The sequence below is a fragment of the Marmota monax genome, unplaced genomic scaffold (assembly GCF_021218885.2).
Source record: "Marmota monax isolate L192 unplaced genomic scaffold, Marmota_monax_Labrador192_F-V1.1 WCK01_AAM20220418_F8-fsc00036, whole genome shotgun sequence".
Classification (NCBI taxonomy): Eukaryota; Metazoa; Chordata; class Mammalia; order Rodentia; family Sciuridae; genus Marmota; species Marmota monax.
In genome coordinates this window covers 6,003,270-6,009,269 of record NW_026694491.1, presented here as the reverse complement: position 1 = coordinate 6,009,269, position 6,000 = coordinate 6,003,270, and positions in this window count along the sequence as shown.

Genomic DNA, 6,000 nt, shown 5'->3' with positions numbered 1-6,000 from the left:
TCCCTCCTACTTCTGCACCCGCAGATTCTCTTAATGCACATGGCCATCAGAAAAGGGGATCCCTGAACAAGCTAGGGGTTCCATTAGGAAGAAAGGGGGCTGCAACATTCATTTTCTATATAGAAAAGTGAGCCATCAAAAAGAGAACTGAGTTATCTTCTAATGCACAAATCTGATTATAACATTGTCCTGCCTAAAACCCTTCAATGGCACCTACTGCTCTTATACTGGCACACAAAGCCCCTCATGCCATGACCACAGCCTACATCCCCACCCTCATTTCTCTGCCTGTCCTCTGTCCTGCAAGCATACCAAAGTACTTGCATTTATACCTACAGGCCAACCTCCCCTCTATCACTGCTTCTTGGTTTCTGTTGGGCCTTCTGTCTGGAGAATACCCTGCCTCTTCAGGCTTACTCAGCTCATCCTGGGAAATGCCACATAGATAGCACTTCTCAGGAATCTTCCCTTGGTCCTGCTCTGTGCTCTATGACACCTAATGCTGCCTTCACAGTATCTGGCTGTGGTCAGGTGACCTGTTTGCTGGCCTGCCTCTCCTCCTGGTTGCTAGGCTCCAAGAGGGGGAAGCCTGTGTCCACTAGGAGGAGTTGTCTGGGGTCCTGTGTCAGAATTTGATTTCTAGCCTCAGAAGAGCCTGGATTTGGCTCTTAGCTTCACCACTTATAAAGTTGGCGACCTTGGGCTATTATTTAACCCTTCTGAGCTCCTGTTTTCTCACCTTTAAGCAGAATAATAATGGTAACTAAATCAGAGGTTTATTGTAAAGATCAAATCAGGTGACTCACGTTAAGAACTTAGTGGCATGGTGACTGACACTGAGTTGGTGCTCAGTGACTATTTGTGGAATGAATGCTGTTATGATACACAGAGCCTAGTTGCTCTCACACCATTCTGGAAGTGCCACAAAGCACTCCCATATCCATGCCCAGATTGCCACGGAAAATCTTATACACGATTGAAGAAGATGTAGGAGTATGTTGGTCTCTCAAATAACTCCTCTACTAGCCTGTAACGTTGCTCAAATCCTGCCACGACAGATTGAGTGTTTCATGTTACTCATTGACCAATACTTAGTAGAAAAAAATCACTTCCTGCTCCAAAAGACAAGGCCTTGTCCAATAAGCAAAGATATAGACAGCAAGTGCTATTGGACTTCAAAGGAGAAGAACTCTACATTGAACTTGGAGGACGGCCATTCTTCTTCCAGGAAGGAAGAAGATGACAACCCAAATAATGGGGAAAAAAGAGCAAAGCAGGAGAGCTCAGCCCATGGCTGAGGAGAATGTGTCAACCTTTGGGTGGCTGGAGGGTCTTATAGGATAATCTTGAGTTTTTTTCCCCCCTTGAAAAATGTGAATTCCCTTGAACTGATATTTTATCATAGAACTTTAAAACCAGAAAGGAATTTTAAATACCCTTATTTAAAGTAAGTGGAGCTCAGAAAAACTAAATATTTTGACCAAAACCACCCAGTTAGTTGGCAAGAGCGACTGTACATCCAGATTCCCTGATCCTAAGTATAGACCCTAGAGCTTTGATACCCTTTACCAAACCACCACTTAATTAGTTTAGACAGTTTCATTTCTCCTTAATAAGTTGCTGAAATAATTGGAAGGAATCGAGGTTTCATTATGGGTGTGGGTGAGCCGGAATGATACCTGGGAGGGGAGAAAAGGGGAATAAGAGGAAGCGGGGAGGTGGGAAAGGGGTCTCTAAGCCTCAGCCTCTTGCCCCTACACAGAGTCTAATTGATGTATTCACACCGAAGGGTAAGTGACCCAAATCCAGAATCAAGAACACCATGCCAAAGTGGCCCGTCATTAGGAGGACACTAGGGTATGGGTCTATGTTGCCAGAACCAGCACTTAGGAAACCTGCTACCACCTTGGGAAAAATCACCTATAACATTCTAAATGGATGATTCTTGAGACATTTGAGGACAACACAACCCTTCCCGCAAGTCTTTGGTTATTTAGGGTGAACATCTTCCATTCTTTGTCTGTTCCTTATTTCCATTTACCCTTGTTATCCTCCTGGATGAATGACAACTGTCAATGCCTATTTCAAACCACCATGAATGGAATGTAAGATTCCAGTTGTGCAGATGGATCAGTATAATTCTCTCCTTGTCATGCCATCGAGATTTTTGTTAATGGGGTGTGAGTACTGGGCCTATTTGTCACCTTCATCTTATCTTACAAGCAAGGTCATACAAATAGGCACTGAGCTAAAAGGGAGGCTTGGGCCAGGCCTGGTGGCACATTCCTATAATTCCAGCCACACAGGAGGCTGAGACAGGAGCATCACAAGTTCAAAGCCAGCCTCAGCAATTTAGTGAGGCCCTAGCAACTTATTGAGGCCCTGTCTCAAAATAGAAAATAATAAATTAAAAAAAGGGCTGGGGAATGTGGCTCAGTGGTTAACCACCTGGGGTTCAATCCCCAGCACCAAACAACAACAAAAAGAAGCTTGGAAATATAATCTTTATGCTAGTCTGGAATACATTTCGCTAAATATCTGCAATTCTAGTTCTGCGGAAAAGGGAAGACAGATATTGAGGGAAACTTAGTGGTCTCTGCCTTTGTTATAGTTTAGATAATATGTCCCCCAAAAGCTCATGTGCAAGAATGCAAGAATGTTCAGAGGTGAAATTATTTGATTATCAGAGTTATAACCTTGTCAGAGGATTGATCCACTGGTATGGATTAGCTGGGTGGGAACAAGGCAGGTAGGATGTGGTAGAGGAGGAAGATCACTGGCAGTGTGTCTTTTGGGGTTACATTTTTCCATGGTAGTGAAGTGCATTCTCTGCTTCTTGGTGGTCATGTCCTGAGCTGCTTTCCTCCACACACCCTTCTGTCAGATGTCCCACCTCACCTCAGGCCCGGAGCTATAGCATTGGCCATCTTGGGACTGAGACCTCTGAAACCATGAGCCAGAATAAACTTTTCCTCCTCTAATTGTTTTTGTCAGGACTTTTGGTCATTAACACACACACACACACACACACACACACACACACACACTAAATAAATAAATAAATAAATAAATAAATAAATAAAAATTTTAAAAATTCACTAAAACAGCCATACTCCAACCTCCCCTGCATCTCTAACCCTCTTGAGGACTCTTCCCAGATCCGAAACTATGAAGCCTCTTCTACTTTTCCTATGTCTTTTATAGTTACTCACAAAATCTTACTCCATTCTTCTAATAAATTCTGTTTAATGTCATAAAACATTTCTTTTTTCTATCCCTTTCTGTTTTCTCATACTCACTGCCATCTGAATATAGACTCTCACCAATCCTTGGTTTATCAGCCTCTTCTGGGGTCCAAACTGACCATCTTCAGTCTGCTGGTGGCTTTGAAGGAAAGGATAAAGGAGATTCCATTGCCAAGTGGCATTGGGCATAGTTTTCTGTTTCCCTTAACCCTGAATTGGCCTGGGGATGAGGGACCAATGTTCTGACTTGTCCATCCCTCCTCAGGAGGGAAAAGGAATCTCTGCTTCTGCCACTGAGACCTGCTCGAGTCCAGCTGGCTCCCATTGACCTTGGCTCAGCCCCATTCCCTCTCATTGCTCCTCCAACCTCAGGAGCTGTGCTTTGCCATTTGGTCATTTAACAAGCCTATAACAGCCTTTTGACTTGTTTGTCTGAAAGCATCCTGTCCTCCTCTAATCCCTTCCATGAAGAGCCAAATTAACCTCCTTAAAATAATGACTTCGTTTTTTAAAACTCTTCAACTTAAATATTTCTTAATGGTGGGCCATTTGTTACAGCAGGGATGGTAAACGTGGGCTGCCTTGTTCAAGGCTCAAATACTCTTTTCTCTTCAACCCAGATGTGGTTTTAGAATCCTTCCTACTACCAACTGGTTGGAATTGGCCGGGCAGTTAAATCTTGTATGTAACCCCTAGTCTATAAAATTATTACCAAAAATTGGGCTTTGTCGTTCTCTGAACATTTTGGGATACAAATATTGCTGGCCAATATATGCAGACCCTAATTCCTCACAGAGACTGGGTTTTCCTCATTCTGTTTTTGTTTTCCCCTTAAATGCCTGGGTTCTGCTCAGAGTCCAGGCAGACACTGTTAGCATCCTCAGGTCAAAGGGTGGGGTGTGGAAGGTGCTGATGATAGAGGAAGCAAGTCCTGCAGGAAAATCGGAACTCTTTCAAGGAAGGCAGCAAAGGCTCAGAACACTACGGTGCCTGGTGGGAGGTCCAAGAAGGAAGGCAAGGTCACAAATGGAAAAATTTGAACTCGGGATCCTAAAGGATAGGAAGCAAGTTGAGTTGCAGAGTACAGATAGGGGTAAGTGGTGGAAATGCTTCTCAGAGCGGTCAGACTTGCCACTGGCTACTGGATCAGCCATTAAAATGGAACAACACATATAATGTACATTAATGCATAAATAAGCAAAAAATAAACCAATACAGCCTAATCCTATTTGTTGAAATGCCACACCAACAAAAAGCCTCTGTTTCCTCAATGTCTTATACCCAGGTGTTTTTGTTTTTGTTTTTAGTACTGGGGATTGAACTCAAGGGCACTCGACCACTGAACCACATTCCCAGTCCTATTTTGTATTTTATTTAGAGACAGGGTCTCACTGAGTTGCTTAGAGCCTCACTTTTGCTGACACTAGTTTTGAGCTTGTGATCCTCCTGTCTAAGCCTCCAGAGCTGCAGGGATTCCAGGCGTGCACCTCCGCACCCGGCCTATACCCAGTTTCATACAAAAATATTGGCTTGCCAGCTTTCCTTTAAATTGCTGGGATCCTTATAGGCATCTTTAATATTGGATTTAAGCTAAAGTGGAAAAGATAGCTCATAATATATGCACTAATAATAAAGCACCCCTTTAAAAAGTGGCAGATGGAAACAAGAAAAATACCACCTGGGGACCGATTAGATCCACATGAAACCTTGCTTCCCGCTCTGCTCCTGCCAAGTCTGAAGGACAGGCCTCTTACCACAGCTGCAAAAACAACATCTTGCTCCTGTCAAGAAAGCAGGTGACAAGCTCAGCAGCTCTCCTTTGGTTTGTTTTTTTACATGGCAGGAACATGTACCTTCTGACTAGCAAATTGTTTGTGGAATCAGTAGGACTGTAAAAGCAAAGGAAGCGAAGGTGGTGAGTCAGGAAAAAGAAAACAGCACCTGGGAGCAGAACAAAACCCCAAGAGACCAGGTGATAGAAACAGCCCAGCCAGCATTCGCCCAAGTTCATGGAAGCAAGTTGACTCACGCAACCCTGGAAACAGTTAAGATCGTTTGCATGCACACAGCAAATGATCTAATGTGCAAGGCAAGTCCCCAGTTGTAATTAATCTTGTGCATTCAAACAAATTGGAGTATTTTGAAAAGGACCTAATGAATTGACCTGCATGGTCATGCAGCTCCAAGGGCTGGGTAAGTGATGGAAGATAAAGGGAAATCTGGTGGAGCCTTTGGAAAGTGCCTCCCTTTGCAGTCTGTAGTTTCTCCAGGTGGTGTTCTGTGTGGAGTGTGAGTATTGTAGACTGGGCTGGAGGATCCCTGCTCCATCCATGCTGCCCTCAAGTCCTCCTGTCTTTGCAAGGCTGTGACGGGGGATGTCTTCTGGAACACAAGCATTATGAGGTGTGCTTATGGCTTTTTGTGTTTCACAATGGACTTCCATTTTGGTTGTGAAATTTAGCCTGCTAGGATGGCCAACTGCCGGTTGTTATCGTTCAAACTGGTAGTAGGCATCTCTTGGGTTTTGGCAGGCTGGCATCTAATCAATATTCCCTTGCTAATAGTGCCGGGTCCCTCTTGGAGAATGCACCTCTCCCTTTGGAGAGAGTCTGATAAGACTTTAATCAAGATATCTTACACTCATTCCAGCAGGAAGGAGGCACATGACCTATACCATTCATGGGTTGTTTCCCTGCCCTTTTAGTCTTGACCAGAAAAACTATCAGATTCAAAAAAATAATCACATGTGTCCAAC